The following is a 26,549-nucleotide window of genomic DNA, read 5'->3' on the forward strand; positions in this document are numbered from 1 at the left end:
AAAGCTCGATTTTTTTCTCTCTCCCCCCCACCCGCCTATGCTATTATTCATAAACACATTTATAGTCAGGTTTATTTAGAACTTACTCCCACATGGAAATATACTTGTAGAAGCAAAGTGCAGAGTACAGAGCTTTCAAACTGTGTAATAACTACAGATCCCAGCAGGCAACAAAATTTGCATCTATGTCATTCCCCACCTTTATCCTTAAGAAAAAAATAAATAAAGAGTAAAAAGGCTGCTCCTGCCTCACTGCGCTTGAAAAACATTCTGTAGCGTCTGAATATTGGTTCTTTACATCTGAAAGCAGCACACATACCCAGCACCATACACTCAGCACTGCAAAGTGATTTAAAAAAAAAACTGGCATCTGTGCTGAAGCAGGGATGTCCTGAAAACCTGACCTGTTGGTAGCCCTTGAGGACTGGAGTTAGCTACCCCTGAGTTAGGAAGTTAATGAAGTGAATCAATCCCCTCTCATGCTTCAGCTCATCGTGTTTAAAAAAAATCTCCTGGTCCCTGGATGGGGAGTGCACGTTGAATGTGCTGTGTGTCAGCCTCAGACTTTCCCAAGATTTGTTTAGGATCTCATTTCGGATGCCCACATCCTTTTCTTCCCATCTTTGATACACAACTTCTGTCTTTACAGAAAATGCCACTGGAAGACTCCTTATGGCCCATTGATTTGAAGTTACCTTATGTAGCCCCCCTCTTGGGACTACTAATTAATGTAAGGCGTTAACCGCTTTAATGGGTTAACTGGTGAGATCACTCTAGTATTGGCCTTCCCCATCATGTGATGTAGATGACTGTACAGAAGGGATTGCCACTCCCTTGCATGTCTTGTGACCAGTGATGTCACCATACGGCGAGAGAAGGGGATATATAGTTCCACCCAATGTTCTAGAAGCAGGTTCCTCAGAGTTACGGCAGAGGGCCTCACTGTGAGTCCTGTAAATAAGTTTACATGTATAGTTATGTTATGTATATTAAGAGTGTACTGTCCATGTTTATTATTTTCAGTTAAGGGAGGTCCCCTGTATAGTTATCCCCTATAGTAATGGCCCAAGATTGTTCTCATGCTGGAAGGGGAGTAAGCATGTTCTAAGGAGGATTTCTCCAATTAGTAAATCCAGAGCATAATTGGATCAGCCCCACTGGGAGGTCCCTAGTGAACTTCCAATCCAATAAGCATGGGCAAGGTAAGCAATACACAGTAATGGGATACTGATCCCAGAAAGCAGAGTCTATTTCCAACAGGGGCCAACATGAGATGGGGCATTATTGATGCTATGCTGGAGATGGCCAATCTAACCAATACTAAGGGAAACAAGCATAACTACCCCCCCAGCGTAGGAGTGAGAGCTACCAGGGTAGGAAGCAAAGAGTAACTTTAGGATTTGCCACCAGTTAAGGTGTCCAGTGTGAAGTCTGTCACTGTAAGGCGAGCCTTATAAATGGAAGTTGAATAGAGCTCTTGTTTGTGCTATAGAAGTTCCCGGCACGCTTCCCTATTCTATCTGCATGTCCACACCCAGCGTGCACCCACCCAGCAACCTGAACAGGCATGAGAGACTGAGCATTGCCATGGATGTAGTCAATTCGATGGAAACTCTTTTACAGCCGGGCAACGAGGGTTACCCTTATGACAGAAGACTGCTGTGTTGGGTCTCAACAATGTTTAAACAATGACAACGTTGAATGAACCCCAGATTCACAGATCTGTCATTGAAAACTTTGCTGCACCTATTTACATCTTATCATTCTTGCTAATCGTTAACTTTTTACTCCCCCATTGTACCACGCTGCAGAATATGTTGGCACTTTTTATTTATTATTGTTGCTATCGTTTAGTTGTAATCTTGAGATAAAAAGTATTGGCCTTCCCCATCATTCCATCATTTGCCCAACATCACATGGAGTTCCAGCAGGTTGGGTAGAGATGGAACACATCCTGACCATAGAAGACCAGTTCTCCAAATAAAAACTCTTTCCAACCCTTCAAGTTAATCCTTCTACAACATGACATACTAATATCTGTTATACGCAGGATATTTAAAGTCATCATCTTTCTTTTCTAATTGTTGTACCAGCAGGTGTTTTATAGCCTAAATAAATCACCAGTATGATGTTCCCGGTAACCACATGTAAGGGTGGTTAACAATATACAACAACCGAACAGGCAATAACCACGTCTCATATTCTTATGGCAACATGGCACACATCATTTGTTCTCTTGATTGTGCCATATTTCTTTATTCTATTAGCTCAGTTCTGCCTGGAGTCTGCAACCGAGTCGGGGGACATGAAATGGTATTTTATTCGATTTAGTATTGCAGTTTTTTTTAGCATGCTAATAAAAGCCCCATATTGCGACTGCACTGCATGATCTTTAAGTGAACGTGACATGGAAGAAAATGCTAATTTTTGAGGGTCTTTTGCATCAGAGGCTGCCTTAATGCAGTTGAAATATGCTGTATGTTTCAGCACATCGTGGCAGACCATTGTCTACACGGAGAACTACTTTGAAATGACAATAGCTTGTTGGATGAATGCGTTGCAGGGGTGATATTTACAATGGTGGGAGCACATAGTACAGGGTGTACTGCCTTTGTGAGCTCCTTCAGTTCTTCAGCAGAATGCCTTGCACCACAATGCTGGATCTTTGAGCTATGTTGGCTATTTGCCCTACCAACTGCACAATGAATTAGTGCGCACAGCCGCTGAAAAGAAAAAAAAGGGCTGGGGATTATGAAACTGTAAATAATGGCTCCCCTGAGAACTGGCTATATGACAAGTCCACAATTCATCTTAGAGCAGGCTATTATGAGAAGTATCAAGAGCAATTTGCTTTTGCTATACGCCACCGGTTATGTACTCTGCACTGTACAAAATGGAAGGGCATCCTGATACAGACAAGAGTGGCAGAATATAAAAGTTAATATTGAGACTAGGGTTGCCAGGTGGCTTCTCCAAAAATACTGGACACAATGGTGAAAGGTGTGACGTACTCGAGACACACACACCTCTATCCGCTCCATGCTGTTTCCTCCTCTCCTTGGTCCCACCCCAGGCTCTTGACCCCTCCTCCTGATTGGCTGCTGCTGGGTAATGCAGCCAATCAGGATGAAAGCTGCCGAACAGCCCTGCTCAGGGAAATCTCGCGGCCCCCCTAGCCGGTCAGGTCACTAAGTTCAGAGAGGTAATACCGGACACACACATGTCCAGTATTACCTCATTTTTTGCTGGACCGAATGTCCAAATACAGGACAGTCCAGTTCAATACTGGACACCTGGCAACCCTAACTGGGACACCCCCGTCTTCTCTGAAATTTAGACCTTATTAGCTGATTGCTATAACGAGGGCTGTGTAGAGACAGCAATAGTATCGGTGCAGCATTGAGAAAGAAAATATTTTATATATTTTTTATGGAGGTGGTGATTGCAATGTGTTGCTGGAGATTCTCAGTAATTTTTTTTGCTTTACACGTATTCTACATTGGTATTTTGCAACAACTGCTCTATAAACCCTCCTTGATCACTGCATTATTGGAATGGCTTCTGCATTATGCCTTCTGCTGCATATCGTGTGTCACAGGTGGTATCTTTAAACGGGGCAATCCTTCCTAAGACCAAGCAGAAACTTCCCTTGCCTTTAACACCAAAACCAAAGGACTTAATGCAGACATGGGGTTTCTCACACCCTATCAAAATTGCTTGTAATTATCCTGCTTGCCTCTATTCTTATCCACACTTTCTCTCTCCCCCCCAGTATCCCTCCCCCTCCCCACCTTTCTTTGACACTGTCCCCTGGCTTCAATAACACCCTACCTTATCTACAGTAAATATCTGTTGTTTTTTTTCTTCCTCTCTCTACACTGTTTTAGCCATTGAATCCTTTGTATATCAGTATTGCTTGACCTGAAGAAGAGAGGATAACTCTCGAAAGCTTGTCCTATAACATAAATTGTTAGTCCAATAAAAAAAGGTATCACCTAATACTGAAGAACTCATTTATTCTGCACTATCGCAACTGGACTAACACAGCTATTTTCTGCTTTACCCTTAGTAGGGTTAGGTATAACTTGCAAATGCAGGGTTTATGTACCTCCCATCCACAACTTCACCAGCTTACCTTTCCTTTCACCATACATACATACATACATACATACATACATACATACATACATACATACATACATGTCATCAAGTTGTAATCAATCAGTGAAGATTCGGCTTGGGAGTTCACTAAATGGCTGTCAGTGCAGCAGAAGAGGACCAAAGATGCAACGTTCTGTGGGGAAGAAAGATCATGTGATCTGGCAGTAATTAAATACAATTAGTGCACTGCACGAGAGAGGGCAGGGCTCAAAAAGGGGTATGCCAGAGCCAGTTTATTAAGAGGAAGGGGATGTGACTTTGTAAATGGCTGCTATAGAAACAAAAAATGCTTGTTACATTATAATACATTAAAAATGTCATTCAGAGGTTTTGTTTTTTTTAATGCTGCAAGTATTTGCTCATAGTACAGAACTGATTTATTTTTTTATTTTTTTAAACACAGACATGTAGGATATTGCTTGGTCTGCAGGTTCAAATTGACATTATTTTAGCTGTTCCCACCATATTAACATTGTATTCCAAATAACTGTTTTCCCCAAAGCCAGCCATAAATGACTTTGATAAATTACTGGACAGCATTCAGCAAACCACTATAGCTGTTTTTAACATTAGTAGTCTTATTTTAACTGCTTTCAGAATGTTATATGGCTGGAGATATTGACTTGACTACTACTGTCAATGGCTATTTTGTTCTATGAGACTTTGTTTCAATTGTTTGTCAAAAAGCCTGCTGTGTCTTGACAAATGTGAGTATTCATGCTATACTTATTCCAGATGGTAATGTACCCGTAAGATATTGACCCAGAAGGTGAATCCTAATGGAGACAAATCAAATACATGGACAGAGTTTAAGCAGCAATACTACATTCCCCCTTAATTGTATTATTATTTGTATATGTAAAGCGTGTGGCAATGTATAATTGTGCATTCTTACCTAAGCTGGCAATCGTTTGGTGCTCCTGTTATAAATCTGTAAAACATCCTGATTGTGTGCCTAACACAATGGCTTCTTCAGTCAGTGCCACTCAGCAGCTACAATGTATCCTGATATCATTAAGGTAACATTAGCTATTGTTACAGTTTGCAGCTCCAACTGCTGGGAATATTGTCAACAAATGATCACAAACAGGAAAGTGTTGCAAAGATCTTGCACTGCTGGGGAGGTGGATTAAAACCTGCTGTAGAAATCAAAGGATGCTTTAAAACTCATTAAAAATGGCATTAAGAGTTGAATAATAATAATAATAATAAATAAATAAATCCAGTAAGTATTATCTAATACTATAGAACCGGTTTATATTAAAAAAAAAAAAAAAGATTTCACATGTTTTTCAGCTTTAAACAATCGGTACGGTACCATAAGCCCCTTCCTGAATTATTGTTGTACACACATTTATGAAATAATATGAACTCAAATGTAAATGCAGATCTAGCCCACGTTACCACTCCCGTTAACAGTAGCAATATTAAAAACAATAGTTAAGGAGATAACACACACTATTTAGTGTGTTATTTTGTGCGTTACTTTGCACTCACGGGGGTAACGTTTGCTGCATCACTATTTATACAGTACAATGAAGTTGTTGGGTTGGTTTGAGAGTATAAAATTGAACATTCTATCATTAACCTTTCGTATGAGCTGATGTCAGCAATTAGATTGTAAGCTCTTCGGAGCAGGGACTCTTTTTCCTAAATGTTACTTTTATGTCTGAAGCACTTCTCCCCTTTGTGTTATTTATATTATTTGTTATCTATATGATTGTCACGTGTATTACTGCTGTGAAGCGCTATATAAATAAAGACATACATGCATACATACATGTCTGCATGAAAGGGTTAACAACTTCACTTAAATATTATACACAATTTTGTCTTGAACCCATTTTTTATGTTAATGCATCTTAAATAACGCCTTCAAAAGCATGCAGCCCAATCGGACCAAGACCTTGAATATATTTCATCTAATATTGGTGTAAATTGCTCCTCTTCCAATATCCAATCTATGTCTGAATCCCTTGCAGGGCTGCCCTGCATATACGTATTTCTACATCCAGTATTGTGGTTGTATTGGCGCAGTACAGCCTAGAGTATAGAAATGAATCAGAAAAGAAATGTACCCTGCTACTTTAAATGTGATGCATTGAGAGCATGCTGGAAAGGGGCCTGAATGCTGGAATACCCAGTGATCTGCTTGGAGAAGCAGCCAGATGTAATACAAAAGAGGAAACACAGCCTATGCATGCAGCTCCAGTTCATAAATCAGGTGAATCAGCCTAGGAAACGGCAGTTTTTAATGCCTTTGCTTCACCGAGACGTGCATACTGGATGCTTTTATATGAAGTAATGGAACCAGAAATGCTTTTGGACCAAGACAACTTCAATGGTAAGAGGGGAAAAAACCCTACAAAAAAGAGGGAAGAGGAGGGAAGTAGTGTCTGAGTTACATACTTTTTTTGGGTGCTGGTTACACTGTGCTTGTATAATATAACTCACAGAGACATAACTGTTTGTATGATGGCTTTTGCTTGGATATGTTACAGTAGAGTCATGCATTTTACAAGGATTGAGCGGATACATTAATATTGAATTAAGCAAAGTTAGACATTTGATCTGGAAATCAACCGGAGCAATATCTTGAAAGTATATTTCCTATTTGTTGAGGCAGCGTATAAAGTGCAGCTTTTCCTATGGTGCAGCATGTTTCACTTAGACCTGTCAGAACAATGCTTGGATTGCACTGTATCATTTGGATTGCAAGCTCTTTGCAACCGTTTTTTTAAAAAAAATCTTTGATGCCCACATTGTATTATAACTCCATGCGCTTTTTGTAACTGAAGTGTATATTGTGTAAAGTGCATCATACGTGGCTAGCCCGATCAAATAAGAAAATATATATATATATATATATATATATATATATATATATATATATACACCTATCTATATATCTATATATCTATCTACACTGTTTTTAAGTATACCTTTTGCTTCATTCATTGTAACATCGCCGGAAGAAGAGATCACTGTATCTCGAAAGCTCACACAAATAAAAGCATTTCGTTAGCCACAGAACAGTATCATCTATTTATTTTTTGATTATTGAAGCTCGGCTAACACGGTACTGATACCTATATATATATATATATATTAATGATACTTATAGGAGAATACATTTTAGGTTTAGAACAAAAACATGGCAATATTAACCGATAGCTACTTCAGAACAACATGAATATTCTTTGAAAAAGCTTCAAACAAAAATACTATTTCCCATAAGAACGAGTACCCCAAAATGTCATTAGCCACCTGGCTGATTCTGTAAATTAAGTTGTGATGTCTCTAATCTGTTTTTCACGCGTCTTCTCTGGGAATAATCCTGGCTGTAAAGAAAAGACTGTTCTGTTACTCATTTTACAGTAGCTCAGTGGCCACACAACAGGTCAGGTTTTCAGGATATCCCTGCTTCAGCATAGCCCAGCTTCTTTGACTGAGCCTCTGATTGAGCCACCTGTGCTGAAGCTGGGATATCCTGAAAACCTGGCCTGTTGGGGGGGTGGGGGGGCTTGAGGACTGGAGTTGAGCGCTCCTGCAGTAGCTGATCGTCGCTGTGAAAGGAATGCAGTTCAGGGAATGAGGCAACGTTAGAAATATGTTCCTGGATTGTGATCCGCCAGCAGCCTGCGTGCCAGAGATGATGGGAAGGACTGTGTGGTTTAGTGGGTTTATGTGCCAAGCGAAAGTGGATGTGAGGTGGTATATTAACCTCTTCGACTTTGAAGGGATTTACCTCTTCGCTGACAGAGGGGTAACACCATCTATTACAAAACCATTACGTGAAGTCAGCAGCTCATACCCATGCTTTGCCGAAGTGTAAACTACATAACTGTATTTATGGGACATGGAAAATGTTAAAAATGACGAGAGAATAAATGAAGCAGCCATTGAAATATGACTGTGCAGATGCAATACAGAGCTGCCAAATGACAGCAAATAAACGAATCACGGTGGTCCCCCAAACTAGCACTCAAAAGTCAGGAAGCGTGGTGTGGCTAGCCAGGAAACTCATAATCAATGTGAAATAGTGATACATAACGGATATGCCGATGGATTTCCCTCCCCCCCCCCCCCACCCACCTTCCCCATTTCTGGGCTGCAAAATGCAGCATTGCAATTTGTAGCTGAGCTCTGCAGCTGTGAGCAATGATTACTTTTCACTCATGCTGCCTCCTTAGCATCAGCACCAAAGTATGTTACAAGATCTCGGGTACCAATCAAATGGATGTGCTTATCAAACCTGAAGTCAATTCCTTCCAGGCTCATTGGCGCCTGTTCAGTATGCAGTGAAGCAGGCGTCAGCTCTCCTCCTTTGCTGCTTTAAAACGAATGGGGCTTACAACTTTCTTGGCAAGGAGAAGACTTCTTCACAGCATATTGAATGGGGGAAATGGTCTTTGGTTAACTTAGGAAGTAAAGGTGAAATCCATCTAAAAGGCGTTTGGAGCCGCGGTCATACTGTGACACAGCCCTTTTCCACAAGCGTAAACTGTACCAGCGACTTGGCAGGGTAGTAGATAGTGAGGCATACAGGTTCAAAAGATACCCAAGTAAAAGATTTTGAGTTCAGCGGCACAGATCGGTGGTCTAAATAACCCCCAAGAAAGACCCTTAGAAGATGCCGTCTTCCCCGTGTCAAAGAAAGTTTTAGTCCCATTCACTTGAATTAAGATGAATTGTTCTTCAGCATTGGGAAGATGTCTTCCGTTCTTCACCGGGTAGGTCATGATGGCCTTGTGTGATTCCCGTTTTCTCTGCCTTGTAGCCCGCACAAGAAGCCATTGGGTGAAGGGCCCGTCTCCCAGGTCTTATGAAGGGGTGAGAGAGAAATGAAGGGGGATTTCATCTTTTCTTGCCAAGCTCCAATAACTATTCTTAGGACTATATTAAGTGTCACCTTTCCAGCTGTACGCAACAGCCGCATGTTCATTTTGGGAAGAGATCCTTGAACAGCAGATTCAAGATATTTACTTACTAGGAACATTGATTTGGCTTAATATAGAGAAAACGGTGACTCTCCCAAGCCAAAGTACTGACTAATTCTAGATCAACTTAAAGTGTAGGCTCACATACTTTTCTCACCCAATAAGAGATGCTTCAAAAACCTACAGTATGTAGTGGCAGCCTGTCTAAAAATTGTTTGATTTAGCACTAATTCAGGCTTGTAACCATTAAAAACTTAGTTTAAGGCACCAGTGATAAGAATGAGAATAGAGGAAATGTCATTGCAGCTGTCTAAAGCGAGGCCCACATACTGTGCAACTTTAAAGCTCGATGTTGATGAGTGGGAGGTATTGCCACTTCAAATACCAACGTTTCATGTTGTTTTTCTAAATTTTAAAAACAGTGGCATTAGTGATTGTTATTCATTAGTATTGGTATGAATCATGGATTGACACAGCATGGTCTCACCGAAAGGTTTGCATTTTTATTATTGCTTCCATGCTTTATATTCCAGGAGCCTCCTTCTGTAGATCCCTGCTGGTGTGATAAAGTGACGGAGATCAGAGGCGTGCATCCTTGACACTTCTCTTCAGAAACGTTCTTAGCTACACATGGGTAGCCGTGTGTCAAGCCGACTGCTAACGGTTGGCACAGGAAAAACGATATCCCCCCCACCCCCACCCCCCCCATAGCATCCAATGTAGGAAACAAAGGAGCAATTCATGCTTTTAATGAGGCGTACAAGAATTGAGAAAATGTACTCCCAAACATTAAATAAAAAAAGGTTAAATACTATATGCACGTAAAGGAACTCCTCCCTAACATGTCCTTGTTCCATATTACCACCCCACAAAACATGGTGATACAAGGGCAGGAAATAAGGGGGGGGGGGCACCATGATGTATTGGGACCGGTCACCATAGTCAATGGCCATTCATGTGAATTATATTTTCTCAACCCAGGGGGAGCATATAGGAGAAAACACAACAGACAAAAAACACACTAAGTGCAGACTATGTGGGTATTCTGCTGGAGGCAGTGTGTCAGAGCACAGCTGTGCTCTGGCTGTGCTCTGACACACTGCCTCCAGCAGAATACCCACCTATCTACCACTTTTCCGGATGCACGCCACCAACAAGAAGAAACCAGGCTTTTTTCATGTGAGTTCATCCTTTATTCTATTTTGGAGGTATACACTAGGGTGGTTCAAGCGTGTGTGACATTGTCCTCATTAGGAGTGATGTGATGGAGCTTAACACTCCTCATTCACAACACCTCTAGGACTTCAATATATATGTCCTCTACACAGCGCTCACCTACATACCCAATACTCACCTGTATATTAATAGCCTGCATCAAGACATCTTCTATCAAGAATATCTGTATTGACATTGTTATTTTCATTATCCATAGTCATTTAGAGCACTATTGATGAACTCTGTTCTTCTAAGTGCAGACTATATTGTTCAGGTGTGGGGTATTGTGATGCTTGGCCTCTATGTGCTGCCTACTCACAGGATGTAGGTAGGATAAGTACAGTGGCGTGATAAGTAGATTCCGGTGGGTCCCTCTGAGCATACACGGGAAGCAGCTGGGACTGGGGTATCAGTAGCAGGTGTACATGGAAAGATAAAGACAGACCTCCATGGTGCAGATCAATGGTATACAAATAAACTTTATGAAGTAGTATAAAATGTGCACTCACAATGTATAAAATCAATATAAATGTTTTGTCACTATATAAGTGATAGGAAGGTAAGGGTGGTTGCCGCAGCTCACCGCACCGCCGATATCCTGGACAGTTCTCCTCCGCAGGCTCCCTGTGCTTCTCTCTACACCAAAACAGTGTGGGGATCTCCTGCTGCGGTGTCTCCGGCGCGTCGCGTCACTTCCGGTGGGCACGATCAGCTCCGTCGCGTCACTTCCGGTTCGGCGGTTGATTGACAGTTCGCGGGCACCAATCCTCTCACCTCCTGGGCGGGTCCACTCTACGCGTTTCGCCAATAGAATGGCTGGCTTCGTCAATTATTCAATAATGGCTATTTCACTTTAGTTAAAGATGGAATACCCTCCCTCCCAAGTCAACTTTGAATGAAACATTTCTTATAGCAGAGCGACCAATTACCGACCAAGTATTAAGGCCAATCTTCTCTAAATAAATCTCCACATCAGCCGACTGCTGTGCAGTTTTAGGGATTGCCAGTGGTGCTGCGGATGCCATTGCCTTTCCCCCTTGGTCTTCTGCTTATTTGTTGCCTCTCCCACCGAGTGAGCACAGTGACGTCATCAGACTAGAGTTAAAGCTTCACCTGAGTTTATCTGCCATGTTGTTCTATCCCAAGTAGCATAGATGGGACATTTATAGCTGGGTGGAAATGTAACAAAGATGGTTAGCAGAGGCCTTCAAGAATGTGGAGGGATTCTGGTCCTCCGGTTCTATTACTTGATAAACTATCAGCCAATGGGAGCAGCCAGTAGGAGTGGAAGAGGGGGGACCAATGTATAGAAATGATGGTGTTATTATTTATAATAACCAGCACAGAAAGTGAAACTTGCATTTTCTTTGTATGTTCTGAATATCTTTATTTATATAGCGCCATCCGTGTGCATCGCGCTTCACAGCAGTAATACACGTTACATAATCGGAATAAGCGCTTCTTACATAAAAGTAACATTAGGAACAGGGGTCCCTGCCCCAAAGAGCTTACAATCTAAGTGGTAAGTAGGGAGATGTTACAGAGACAGCATGGGGGTGTTCTGGTAAGTGTGTCTGCAAGGGGTCATGGTAAATGCATACGAGATGTATAGTATCAGCCAACAGAGCTACCCACATGCTTCATTAAAGAGGTGTGTTTTAAGATGAGCCTTAAAGGTGTGTGTCACGGTAGCTTGTGACAGGTTGTAATTTACTACAGGACTAAAACAGCACACTTCGCCATTGGAATGCATTGAGCCCTAATGGCGGCCAATGGGGCCTGCAAAATGGTGCCTGAAAAGGCGGGAAAACTACACAAAGAGCTATAATCATTAAAGAACTATTAACCCTTGTGCTCCCTGATGGATTCTAGTGTGTGTGTGATGCAGACACTGACTAACACAGACATTACAATGGAACAGGGGAACAGGGGAGAATACATTTACAGGTCATAACAAGGGTTAAATCACATTTCTGGACCTCAGTCCAGTTAACCCCTTGTCTCCCTGGTGAGGTTAGAGAGTGGCCAATTGGGGTGTAACCCCTTTAATCCCGGGCCAAATCCTCTCCATCGTCACAGTGTGGAGAGAGGGTGCTAGGTGGATATTGAGGGGTGAAGGGCGGGGAAGGGCATTCCGGAGGTGTGGGGCAGTGAGTGAGACAGGTTTTAGGTGGGAAGGGGGCTTTACAAACAAAAACGGTAGACAGAAGATATCCTTGAGCAGAACGCACATCAAAAAGAACTGTACTTCTACTAGGTCAAATATAGGAACTGCACAGCAGCAAATGTAGCCATTTCTGGAATGTATACTAGCCTTAATTCAACGTGTAGTCCAGTGATGGACCGTTGAGTCAATTACTCAGACTGCAGCACGAGCAGCTGGTGGAACAAGTGGTGCTGGCATCTCTAGGCCATCACCAGCCTCCTACAACTGTGTTGTGTGCGTGGGAATAGATGGATGTGACAGAGACATTGACTGAGAAATGGGATAGGCAAGAAAAAAAATGACAGCGACAGGTGGTAGTGTTAAAGGTGATTTGCCGTGCTGTATGGCAGGAGTGGCCAACTCCAGTCCTCAAGGGCCACCAACAGGTCATGGATATCCCGGCTGCAACACAGGTGTATCAATCAGTGGCTCTGTCAAAGTCTCAGCCACTGATTGAGCCACATGTGCTGAAGCAGGAACGGATTGAGCCACCTGTGCTGAAGCAGGGATATCCTAAAAACTGACGGCTTGGTGGCCCTTGAGGACTGGAGTTGGCCACTCCTGCAAAATGGACATCCAAGTGCCTAAGGCTGTTTCCACGGTCATCGAGTAAGCTGGAGATATTTTGGGGTGCAATCTGTATCTTTACAATACTTTTTTTCAAGGGATTGGATTCTATAATCAAACCTCATACCTCAGCACTCAAACAATTGATCGATATTGTGGTTGCACTTTGTAAAATTAATAATATGTTTTATTAACCACATGTATTTGCATAAAAACGGTGTAGTGGCCATATATGATGAATGGTCTGCTCTCCTGATGCATTTTAAAAGTTGACAAACTACAGGCAACCATAAAAAGCCTATAATAATAATAATATGTTCTTGTATAGCGCTGCTAGTTTTACATAGCGCGTTACAGAAACATTTTGCAGGCACATGTCCCTGTCCCATGGAGCTTACAATCTATGTTTTGGTGCCTGGGGCACAGGGAGATAAAGTGACTTGCCCAAGGTCACAAGGAGTCGACACCGGGAAATGAACCAGGCTCCCCTGTGCCAGTCAGTGTCTTTACTCACTGAGCCACCAATTAATTGCATATTTCTAAATATATGATTTGGGACACCATTTATTAGTAGCCAATAGGAGACGAATGAAAAGTCCTCTCTTATTAACCAACAAAACAATAATTAATAAAAATGGGAGTATTTCGTATCTGCCCCACAGCTCCTTCCCAATGTCTTCTCGGTTTGCAATGCCAATTCGGGTTATTTATCAATGTCTTCAGAAAATAGCACAATTTTTTGCAATGGCAGGGTGTTTTCTTTTACAATTTTGTTGCATCAAAAAACGTTTCGCTGCTTGGAAGTTTGCTTATGTTTTTTGGAGCGGACAATAGCTTGACCACTGGCTGATAATGTCCTCAAAGTGGTTGGAAGGGATAGAACACTGCACTCGTTTTGCAGCAGGGAGACTGGGATATATAAGCATCACCGTGTCGTGAACTGCCTATAAGGCTAGTGGGAGCCATGGGAATTTAAAATAAACTATCGATGCAGAGGTCATTTGAAAGTCATAGCGATGGCATACACTAGTAACCCACAGGTCATATTTTTGCTAAGGGACTTCACCAGACTCTCACTTCCATTGTAAGGTATTCTTGTTTGAAACCAGTGATGCAGAATGAAGAGGGTGGGGGGGGGGGGGGTTATTTTTGCTCCTTTCAGCCGGGTTAAGGGTCCGGATTTTGTAAAGGGTTCTTTTCTTTGCACACTCTAAATAGGGAGGTCCGCCGAGTCCTGTTGTGGCCAAGAATGTTGACAAAAATAGAATGCATTATGGATAGAAACTATTTGCCAACTCTTGGGCTTGGAATTTTCCAGCAAGAATTGTCTCAATAGATCCCTATTCATCCACTGCACAAACATTACACAAAAGGATCATAGTGAACTGGTGACCGAACTTCTACTGCTTGTAAATGTGTAACTATACGCACAACGCATTGAAGACCTGTTGATGATCTTAATGATGAACAGTGCTCTGATGGAGTTATTCACTGCAGTTACTTATGTTACTTATGTGTTACAGTATAGCAGAAATTCCGCGGATTCAGTTTATTCATTGGTTCAAGAAAAATTAAAAAAAATAAAAACATTCGGAATAGGCGTCAGATTCGCAAAGCTGCGTTACGTCGTCTAACGTGGCGTTAACCCAATTTAACGTCAATTTAAGATTAAAAGTGATTCCAGGATCGGTTTGGAAAATCGCGGGGTCCGGTGCAAACTGAGTGTGGGGCCTCTTGCGTTCCCGGGAGCTTTACATGTGGGGCAGTTGCAGCGGTGCTGGAGGGAGCCCAAAAGCTTGGATGTTTATAAGGGCAAAATGTTGTTGCTAGTGACAGACGACTTGTAGACTCCTCTCCAGACTTACCACTGAATATAAATATTATTATTATTATTATTATTGCTAAATAGTCATTCTAAAAAAAAAAAAAATACTGACTTCCAACCATTACCCAAAATGACTCCTTGGATCTGTCTTGTTATCACTCCTAGTATAGATAGAGGGATCGAAAAATAAAAAGTTGTGAAGTGCACTAGTAATCAAATCTGAATACAAAGGGATGTATACCCTAAATAAGTGTATAAATAAATATAACCACTATGTTAAGTGTTATATAAATACAAAATAAAAGAGAACATTTATCTCAAGTGAATAAAGTGCAATCACACAAGTGAAAAGAGGATGGTATAAATAAATACGTATTATATATTAATCAGTTATTAATGTGAATTAACTATAGAGTAGAGATAAGAATTATACATAACATATGTATTAATCCCTGGATTCATATGCTGCTCCTGATTACAAACCAGCCTGTGGGTTTGATACAAGGGGAAACAAAAACAAAAAAAGAGCGTGCCCAGAATCCCAATATTTAGATTGCACACAATTTGCTTATGACAGACATATAAATTGAACCAGATAATAAACACAGTAAAAAAACACACAAAATATAAAAAAAACATAAGATTGAACAGTGTATCCGCTTGTAACGAGAAACCAAACAAATGGTGTGGAATAAAATACAAGAACAGTTTGATTGAACCAAGGTTGGAGCAAATGCCTAGAACTCTGATACTGCCACTGTAGTTAGCGGATTAAATGTTAGCAAGGGTCTCCAAATGGATAAAGGGTCACTGCTCTCGCAATCCTGGTTTGCCTCCACAAATTACCGGACAAGCTTGGCTAGGAGTAATAGCTTCAGTACAGCGCCTGCGCTGGAGTGGGGGAGGGGAGAGAGGGGTATGGGAGGGGGGAGAGAGGAAGTCACCCTGCTCCTATGAGGTATGCAGACCCAAGACGGTCCCGTGTTAGTCCGTGCAGGAGGTAGAAGGCATCAATACTCACATGTGTTGCAGGTTAGCAAGATAGCATAAATCAGGTATCAGAGTTTAGCAGATGATAAACCTCGCTCACAGCCCGATGCTGATATTGTAATACAAGCAGATACCCAAACTTGTTCAGACGGTGTGCAATCCACCCTACTGTACATGTCTCGTAGTGCTCGGCAACTTCATCAGGGGTTAGCTTGCACTGAGGCTGTATGGCAGTATATGTAGGGTCCCTCTAATTTGGACAAATATCCTAATTGACATTAGATTGTAATCAGTTGTATCAACAGGTGCAAAAAAATTAACCATAGGTTACACACACAGCAACCAATCCAAAAAAAAGGGGAGGTAGGGGGTTAGTATTCCTTCCCTTTTCTTCTTTTCCAATTCTTTTATTTAGTAACTACAACCACTAGAATTACAAAAATGTATCAAAATGATATTGCCAGACAGTATTAGTAAATATAAAGTATTTTGAATGCATAATCCGTGTACTGTCATTTTTTTTATTAATGAATATCTTTTAATATTAAACAAAATACATCAAATAAGTATATAAAAAAAATGTTTAAACACACACATAAGTATGCCACCACACAACATATACATACTTGATAGTAAAAAAAAAAACAACTTTAGTAAAAAAAAACAGAATAAATAAATACAAAAACTAAAGGGAACGAACATCAACAGGTTATTGAGGAAAAATCGTGTCCAGCCTAAAGATCCAAAATATTTCCTGCTTACATAGACTTTGGAAATGAGCCCCACAGAAATAGTTTCTAAACCCATGATTATGAGATCAGTAGGATCACTATTGTGAAATTGAGTGAAGTGTTTGGAGACCCCATGCATAGGGTTTTTCCGTCCCACATAATTTAGGCCACAATTTTACAAGATAACAGAGCTACAACTAAAGAAGTATTGCCGTTTATAAAACCTTTGACCAACATGTCCTGCCCTTCTGTAGAGAGAAAAGTCTTGCATCCATGTTTTAAATATGTTTATTTGATGGAAGAAGTATCTACATCTACAGATTCCCGATGGTTAAACAGGTATAAAAGTAATATCATATTTGAAGATTTTTGGTCTTTTTGCATATCATACAACGGTTTGTTCAAAATATGCTCTTTCAAAATGGGGTCACACATCAACACTTGCCAATGCTTGTTACCAATATTTGTAATCCTTGAGGCAGATTGTGAGTACCTAGTGATAAAGGTGGTACGTGAATTGAACTCACTGGTATTCCTGGGTTCTATACTCTTGACTTTGGTCAGAAGTTCTTGTCTGTCTAGAGCCTGGACTCGCTTAAAAGATCTATGAGTCTCCTGATATCCCCTAAGAATTTGCTTTAAGATGTTGTGATTGGCGATTACATTTTCTAGTATCAGAGCAGATCATATGTAATCTATTGAGCTGCCCATAAGGAATATTATTCAACCACCCAGGGAAATGATTGCTAATGGCCTCAATATACTGTACTTATTACAGGCCACAGGTTTATGATAAACATTGGTAGCAATCTTCCCATTGGATTCAACAGATGGAACAAGATCCAAGAATTCAATCGATATTTTGTAGATACATTTTGAACCCCTATAATTTTCATTTAAGTGGTGAAATAGATCAATAAGACCAGATTCATCACCTCTGCAGACAATGATGATATAATCTATGAAACGGCCATACAGGACCAGGCCAGCCCCAAACGGGTTGTCACATCAAACCCTATCATCCTCCCAACAACCCATGAACAGGTTGGCAAAACTGGAGGCAAACCTGTTCCCCATGGCAGTTCTACAGATTGGCAAAATAAAAATATAATCACCATTGAAGGTGAAATAATTGTGTGTCAATAAATGTTAAACACACTTCATAAAATATTTCACCGCGGCGCTGCTGGAAGCCCAAAATCTTGGCTGTTTATCAGGGCAAAATGTTGTTGCTAGTGACAGACTTGTAGTCTCCTCACCAGACTATTACCACTGTTTAAAAAAAAAAAAAAAAAATTATACAGGCATACCCCGGTTTAAGGACACTCACTTTAAGTACATTCGCGAGTAAGGACATATCGCCCAATAGGCAAACAGCAGCCCGCGCATGCGCCTGTCAGCACATCCTGAACAGCAATACCAGCTCCCTACCGGTACCGAAGCTGTGCGCAAGCGGGGAGACTATAGAGCCTGTTACAAATTTGTTATTTACATCAGTTATGCACGTATATGACGATTGCAGTACAGTACGTGCATCAATAAGTGGAAAAAAGGGAGTGCTTCACTTTAAGTACATTTTCGCTTTACATACATGCTCCAGTCCCATTGCGTACGTTAATGTGAGGTATGCCTGTATATATATATATATATATATATATATATATATATATATATATATATATAATATAATGTTAGCTAAAATCATACAATACGCTCTGAAAAAAAATATGCTGATTTCTAACCCTTACATAAAATTGCTCCTTGGATCTGGCTTGTTTTCGCTCTTAGTATAGGTAGAGAGATAGAAAAGTAATCCTTTAAACAAGGTGCACACCTAGAGAAGAATCAATAGTCCTCCACAAAGTAAGATATACCCTAATGGGACAGAATTTAGCTTCAGGATATAATCAGATAGACAGAGAGCACCAAACAACCACTCATAGTGATTGAAACATTGAGATATATATATATATATATATACACATACACACACACACACACATATATATGTGTAACTCGAAAGCACGCACAAATAAAAGCATTTTGCTAGCCACAGAAAGGTTTAGTCTATATATATATATATATATATATATATATATATATATATATATACATATATATAACTTGTGAGCACATTCACATGTCATAGACAGGTCTGTAACCCTGCTTTTCGCCATTATCACCTAGCATACAGTGCTTCCACTGCAGCAAGGGATTCTGGGAAATGGACATGCAAATGAGCACATATAACCATTACCCAAAATTGCTCCTTGGGTCTGGCTTGTTTCCGCTCCTGCTTGTTCTTGACAGACTTTTGTGATTACCAGTTTATACTTACAGGAATGGATGACAGCTTCATAGTTACTGCCAAAACCTACTCACTGTATCAGCACAAGATAACAGCTGTGAGAATTCATTCCCCCTTATTGTGAGCTGCAGTTTGCCATAAGTAAACTCCTGCAAGCAAGTCATAAATAGGACACAATGTTATATAAATGGATCTTGTTTCACCCCATTTCCATGGTGTGGTATGGGCTGGAGCAGCTGTCTATTAAGCATGTTTGGGGAAGCCCATTCTGTGCCCAAAGTATCCTGACAGATATCTTGTGTGTTATTTTTGCTACATCCTCCCATCCATGTAAGTTACTGCAGTACAACCTTTTTAGCTACTTTTAGACCAGGGGTCTCCAAACTCAGTCCTCAAGAGTCGCACACAGGCCGGCTTTTATGGACATCCCTGTTTCAGCACAGGTGGCTCAGTCTTTGAGCCACTGATTGAGCCACCTGTGCTGAAACAGGGATATCCTTAAAAGTCGGCCTGTTGGCGACTCTTGAGCATTGAGCTTGGAGACCCGTGTTTTAGACACATGGCAGAATAGCTACTATCGCATGACCAGCGCAATGATTTTAATTCTGTTAAAGCCGCAGTCTGTGCTGATCACCTTTTTTATTTGCATTTTATTTTGTACTTAAAAATATCTTTTCTTGACCTTTTTTATTTTATTTGTTTATACCGGATTCTCTGTTCAGGAGATATAAGCATTTGAAATATTAAGTACCCAGGAGGTTACCATGGTACTGCACAGCCCAGTGCAGTATAAGGTTACCATGGTAACCCCAGAAGCCAGATATTAAGAACATCATTTTTTTTACAGTAGATACACTGCTCCTGGAATGGCAGCCAATATTCAACTTTCTGCAACTAGCCACACTTAGCAGAACTGCTTTAAAACAGTTGTATAAATGAATAGAAACACCTGATTGTTATTCTTCTGAGGAATATTTCCTTCATTTTTTTAATACAAACCCCCACACCTTCAAACAGAAGAATAATTGTTTTAAACAATATTCAACACTGTTGCATGCATATGTTAAAACGTGCTGAATATTATTAATATCACTGTCTTTTATAATAAAAGTAACATTGGTTTATCTGTTGAATACCTATGAATATGTAAACAGGAATTTGGCAATGCACCAAAAGTTGTTCCCATGGCTAGGGCCTACTATTTGGTTTCAAAGAGTACCGAAGACAGAATAATGTATGTTATGGGCAATGAAACAGAAGGGCATCAAAAGCCAAGAAAGAGGAAGCTGGAGGGGAATGTGGAGACAGAATTCTCTACAAGATAAATGAGTACGGATGGTTTAATAATTAAACTAGGTCATTGCCGAGTGCATAAGGTGAATGCAGAAAGGTGATTCTTCCTTGGCTTTTTTGCTATCATGGCCTAAAGACATCCAAGACGATGCCCTATGCTTACTGCTTCAGATCCATTACAAATTTCTTATTGATTACTGTCTACTCCACACGGAAAACCCTTCCCTACAAGCGCATGAGGATGTGAAAAAGGGGTTGGCACGTAACTATGAAATTCAATGTTAAATCTGTTTTTTTTTTTTAAAAAACCCACATTAATTGCACGAGCCTGTGTGGCTGGCTGCGTTCTGCGTTTAATAGACCCAAGTCAGTTTCAATAGAAAAGAAAGAGCAATGATTTAAAAGAACAAGCTATGTGTGGGTACAGTGCTAAATGCTATTGTATGCTACAGTATATACACCAATAATTAAGAGTGGAGCACATAAATTGTAGTCTTGGAGCACACAAACACCTGATGACCTCTTCACTTTTTGCTCTGCTCTTTCATGTTTTGTTTAAAGAGCGATGTAGCTTTGCAGTGTAATGCTGGCCTCCCTCCCAGTGCAGGGTTTAAACTTAAGCAATAAACTAATTCAATTTCACATGCACATGAATTGAGGACATTAAAGTAGCTGGCGACACCCGACAATGCTTTGTTTCGCAGTCTTGCCAATCCATCTCCTTTCAAGAGTCTTTCGTCCTGCATTCAAGTATCCATTTCCCATAGAGAAATGCTGGACCAATTAAAAACTAGAATGCACTGGAACCAAAGTTGGAAGGGAAAGACTGGATAAAAATCTCATAATGACATGGAGTTACATTGTCCTACTGGACTTGCATAATAACAGCGCCAGTGGGTGATGTGCTGTAATATATCAATGGGTTCCAAACGTCTCCTTAGAATCTGAGCCAGATTGTTGGAATAACCAATTAATTTGCAGACGTGTGAATGTACAGCTAAACCCAGTTATAACGCGATCCGTTACAACGCGGATCGGCTTATAACGCGATGCCTGCGTGGCTCCCAATTTTTGTATTTATGAATGCTTTACAACACGATTATTGGTATCTTAAATACTTTATTGTACAATGCATACAATTGTACATTATTTGTAACGCGATCCGCTTATAGCGCGATGTGATTCTTTGGACCCCAAGCACAGCGTTATAGGGGGGTTGAGCTGTATATGTGAAAGTTTATGGTTAATAGTTTTAAAAGGGAGTTTATAGACTATCCCAGGTTGGAAGATGGGTTGGACATCTAAATCTCTGCTGTTAAACACCTGGTACTCATGGTCCAAAAATATATGTTATGCTAATATAACAGGATAAAACCTGCACATTTTCCAATCAACTTCCTTTACCAAGGCTGTATGAGTCTGAATCTTTCTTCTTGGGAATCAAGCTAATAGATAGGCCATTAGCATCTTGTCATGCCCAAGGCCTTCTATACAGAGGTCCATTTTGGAACCTTGAAAGTGCTGATCTTGTGCTACTAACATTTCCGATGTATACAAGTAGAGCTTGACATGCTGTAATTTAACTACAAATCTCATTGTAAATGAGGTTCCTTCTTATAATTTATATTCCCCCAGAATCCTTTATTCTCTAGCAACATCGATATTAATAATGGAATTCGTCATAGTCAATTATGATTTATATACGGAATGTGCGCTCTGAAATAGAACATATATACACAGACAGCAGTCTTTTAATTCAGGGTGCTGAGCAGCTGTAGGAAGCCATTTTAATGCTAGTTCAGAAGAAATGAGCTGTGTATGATAAATGATAAATGAAGTTTGTGAGCATTTTCTGATATATGGCCATAAATCATTGCGTGGTGACTGCATACCACACGATTACTTTCCTAATTATTGTGGGAGATAATGAAACGTTGCTATGAAATTACGGCAGTGTTCTGAGAGATACCACAATATTTTGTGCCATTTCATCTCAAATTTATATACCAACGATCATTAATCACTTGGTAATCACATAATCATATCTTGGCACCTACTGTAGGTGTCTGTACTTCATGCTTTCCCATATATCAAGAAGCAGTACATAAACACTTCATTTAACTAGTTCCATGCCTGCTTATATACTGTCAGAATATATATTTCCTCTCTTTCTAGTGTAACCCCCCTCCTAAGGGGTTACTAGAGGATTGGAATGTATCTGGCCACACCCTGTGTTGCCATGGGATCATGATGTCACAAGGGATAAATAGAGAAGGGGAAGGTCCCAAAAGGTCAGGTTCCCGGGAGGTCAAGAGGATGGGAGCCTCGGGGAGAAGAGATATTTTGTTCTGTTGAAGATTCCCGAGTTAGAATTCTAGATAACAGATGGAGCTCTGCAGATCTTAAAGATAGGAACGTGGCATGCCACAGAGGGCCACAGAAAAGAAGGCTCCCGGGTGTCGGCAGATCGGCTCTAACCGCAGGCCCGCATTCATATTCCTCATCACTTGATATGGAAGTGGCAGTTCCCTAACGGTCTTGTCACCAATCGCAAAAGACCCCCCTGGTTTCCCCGTAGGGGCCCAGGTAACCCGGCTTAATACAGAAGATGGTACTGAAGTAATAAGGGAGTCCGGGTCCGACATAAGCTAGGAACTAAGTGAATACACCTCCATTGTAGTGTTAATTTTGGGCACTAATGGAAGCAACAGAAATCCTGTATGTTTGTTAAAAAGAAGCACAACGTCTAGAGTTTGAATGTGAATGGTCCCTGTGCCTGGGAACCAGAATAAAGACTGTCGTATTACAAAAATTCCTGGCGCCCATTATTATACATTCTTGCTACCTCGTCGCCCAGCCGCCTGAAGCCAGCACCCCGAGTCACGGTAACCCATGCAGAGAAGCCAAACATTGTGCAACGATGTAAACTCCCTAGGTGCCGGGCAGCGAGGGTAATACTGGCTTTCATGGTTAATAGGCGCTTATTTACAAAAACATGCAATGCATGGTTCATGATTCATGGTGAATATGGCCTATAGTTTATCTTATTTCATGTTCGTATCTTGCCCCCTAAGCATTTCCTGTTCTTTAAAATAAACAAAAATGTGCTGGTAAACGTTAACTGCACTGGGCATTGGGAGAGGTCCCATCTCCTGAACTAAGCATAAGGTTTTGAAAAATGAAAACGGCTTTGGGAAAGGTAACTAGAGATTGCTAAAAAAAATGCAAAAAAAATAAATATAGCAATCAGTGCAGACTGATACTTTTAGTCAGTGGTTTTCAAACTTTTTTTGGTTAAGTAACCCTATAATTATATTGTGAAATTATGCAGAACCCCAACCCTCTCTAATAGCGCGTCTGAGATCAGATGCATGGTAAGGATCCCCAACCCTCTCTAATAGCGCGTCTGAGATCAGATGCATTGTAAGGAACCCCAAACCTCTCTTATAGTGTGTCTGAGATCAAATGCATGGTAAGGATCCCCAACCCTCTCTAATAGCGCGTCTGAGATCAGATGCATTGTAAGGAACCCCAACCCTCTCTAATAGCGCGTCTGAGATCAGATGCATTGTAAGGAACCCCAACCCTCTCTTATAGTGTGTCTGAGATCAGATGCATTGTAAGGAACCCCAACCCTCTCTAATAGTGTGTCTGAGATCAGATGCATTGTAAGGAACCCCAACCCTCTCTAATAGTGTGTCTGAGATCAGATGCATTGTAAGGAACCCCAACCCTCTCTTATAGTGTGTCTGAGATCAGATGCATTGTAAGGAACCCCAACCCTCTCTAATAGTGTGTCTGAGATCAGATGCATTGTAAGGAACCCCAACCCTCTCTTATAGTGTGTCTGAGATCAGATGCATTGCAAATTCCTTATTTTGTACAATTTTCAAATTACCTGAAAATTGCAGGAAACCATTTAGAGAAGCCCGGTTCAAAAACACTGCCTTAAGGTATGTGATGGGCATCCTAAAAAGAAGGCAAGTACAAGTATTTAAAATAAATAAATATATATTAATGTTTCCATGATAAACAAATGCCCTAACATATATATACTGTATATATATTACACACACTATTATATATATATTTAATTTCTAGAATCTACAGGTAATTTATTTTTTGTTCTTTGCTTGTTGTGTCATTGTTAAACCAACAGATAAAAATAAGTATATCATAAGTATAAGGTTGTCAGATGGCTGCTCCAAAAATAAGACACAATGGTGACACACACACACACCTCTCTGCTCCATGCAGGTTCCTCCTCTCCTTGGCCCCACCCCAGGCTCCTTACACCTCCTCCTGATTGGCTGCTGCTGCGTAATGCAGGTCAATAGGACGCCGTGCCGTCATCCCTTGCGGCTTCCTATTGGCCCCTGTGACAAGACATTTAAACTTTGCAGAGCTCCAACCGCCACCCCCTACGTATATAAATATCTCGGGAGCAGTGGGTTTCCGGATCTGAAATGAATGGAGTTCGGCTCCATAGACCCCCCCCCCCCCCGCTTTCAAACTAGGGGAACTGTTTTTTGGGGTGTGCGGCGGGGAAGAGGGGGCGTTTTGGAGGTTTAATGTGCTGAACCTCCAACATCTCCAGTTTTACATTGAATGCACAGTGTTCGCTGTTACCTTGAAATACTGGACTGTCGAATCTTTAATGCTGCTCAGTCCTCTTTGTTCGATTTCCTTTACCTTCGCCCACCACTTGTCTGCAAGATACAAAACGAAGAGTATAATGAGTGAAACACAGAAAGGAACCAGGAAACCTTGAGCAGACGGCGATTATGAGCTGAAGAACTGTTGACTCATAAAGCATTGCAGAAGATGTGAAAATTGGCCATATGCAGGCGTTCCTTATGTTGCGTCATAGAGGAGTTCGCTAAATAGACATACAGTATCTTCAGCTGTGACCTGCTGTGTGGCACAGAGAATGTAAATAACAAAAGGATTCACTCTTTCCCATGATCGAAAGTATCACCAAGTAAAAGCAGATCAAACAAATATATCAGGAAACACATCTTTAGTCGTTGCAAAATAAACTTGGGGAACTCATTACCAGCGGACGTTGTGATAGCAAATATTATCTTATAGTCACAATATTTTTGTATTTTTTTTTACGGTGTCAAAATTAGATTGTGTTTCCTTCTTGCTTTGTTCTATATCCTCAAACTTTCCGTTTCACGGACCACTTCAATGTTAATTATCGATCGGAGGTCCAACATACTTACACTTAGCTCTGTTAATCAATTCATCTCTATACACAGAACATTTTCAAAATATTGGATCTTTATCTACAAATCGTCCCTTAGTAGTGCTGAGAAATGTACATACTCTACAGCCGTGTGAAGGGGATTTAGAAATGCTTCGAGGAGCCCCACTAAAGTCTTTAGGGACAACATACCACGGGCTTTGGTCCTCCTCTCTGTCTCTCTCTGATTCACATTCCATACTTTATCCTATTGTTATTATTTGATGAGCCGTGTGGTTGTCGCCAGTCTGCACAGGAGGTGAAATCTTCCTATTTCAAATAATTAAGGTGGGATCGCCTATTTGGGGACTGAAGGTAGTGATTACAAGGTGGACTTGACCATTTTTTTTTTATTCAGGCAAGTTTCAAAGACTGCTATTCTTTCAAGTACTTATCCTATTATTTGCTGGGCCAATGCTAGGCACATGACTCCTTAGGAAGAAAAAATGGATGTGAGAGAAACACAAATCGTATAAAGTATATGTTATTACATGTCTTTACATTGGACTTATACATAATGAGAACCTGCCCAGAACATCTGACAGGGTGAGTTTTTTGGTTCATGAGGAACAGTAAGATAAAGCAAGTAATTCCATATAGTCCGAAAGGGCCAATCGGGCTGTTATTGGAGGAAACCTATTGATATTACATAGTTAAATAGTTATATAGTTACATAGTACAGGAGTGCGCAAACTTCCTGCACTGTGCCCCATCTGCCTGCTCTCCCCCTGTGTCGGGCCCCCCCGCGTCATTTGAAGCTGCGTCTCCATGGCAACGGGTGTCAAATGATGTTGCTTTGTCATGGAGACGAGTGGACGCGGAAGCCGGGTAAGTGAGCCGCGCCCCCCCCCCCCCCCGGGCTTTCTAAAAAATATATGTAACCTTTTTGAACAGATCTATTGTATCTGCCATCACAGTCTCCATGAGTAATGAATTCCACATTGTAACTGCCCTTACTGTAAAGAACCCTTTCCTTTGTTGCTGGTGAAATCTCCTTTCCTCCAACCTAAAGGTAGGGGTGCGCAAAACTGGGGAGAATTTCCTGGGGGGGCGTGGGCGGTTGCA

At 40.9% G+C, this 26,549-nt stretch overlaps 1 protein-coding gene and 1 long non-coding RNA gene across 4 annotated transcripts in view; one reads left to right on the forward strand and one right to left on the reverse strand.

The window, feature by feature from the left end:
• Positions 1-26,549, forward strand: part of DAB2IP (DAB2 interacting protein) — a 613,541-nt gene that overhangs the window by 49,048 nt on the left and 537,944 nt on the right. The window lies entirely within an intron of this gene.
• LOC142472147 (uncharacterized) overlaps positions 24,477-26,549 on the reverse strand; it is a 44,325-nt gene continuing 42,252 nt past the window's right edge. The window contains exons 2-3 of the long non-coding RNA XR_012789612.1: positions 24,866-24,945; positions 24,477-24,612 (exon numbers count right to left, since the gene is read on the reverse strand). This is a non-coding gene — a long non-coding RNA (uncharacterized LOC142472147). The remainder of the gene's footprint in view (positions 24,613-24,865; positions 24,946-26,549) is intronic.

The sequence above is a fragment of the Ascaphus truei genome, chromosome 21 (assembly GCF_040206685.1).
Source record: "Ascaphus truei isolate aAscTru1 chromosome 21, aAscTru1.hap1, whole genome shotgun sequence".
NCBI classification, from domain to species: domain Eukaryota; kingdom Metazoa; phylum Chordata; class Amphibia; order Anura; family Ascaphidae; genus Ascaphus; species Ascaphus truei.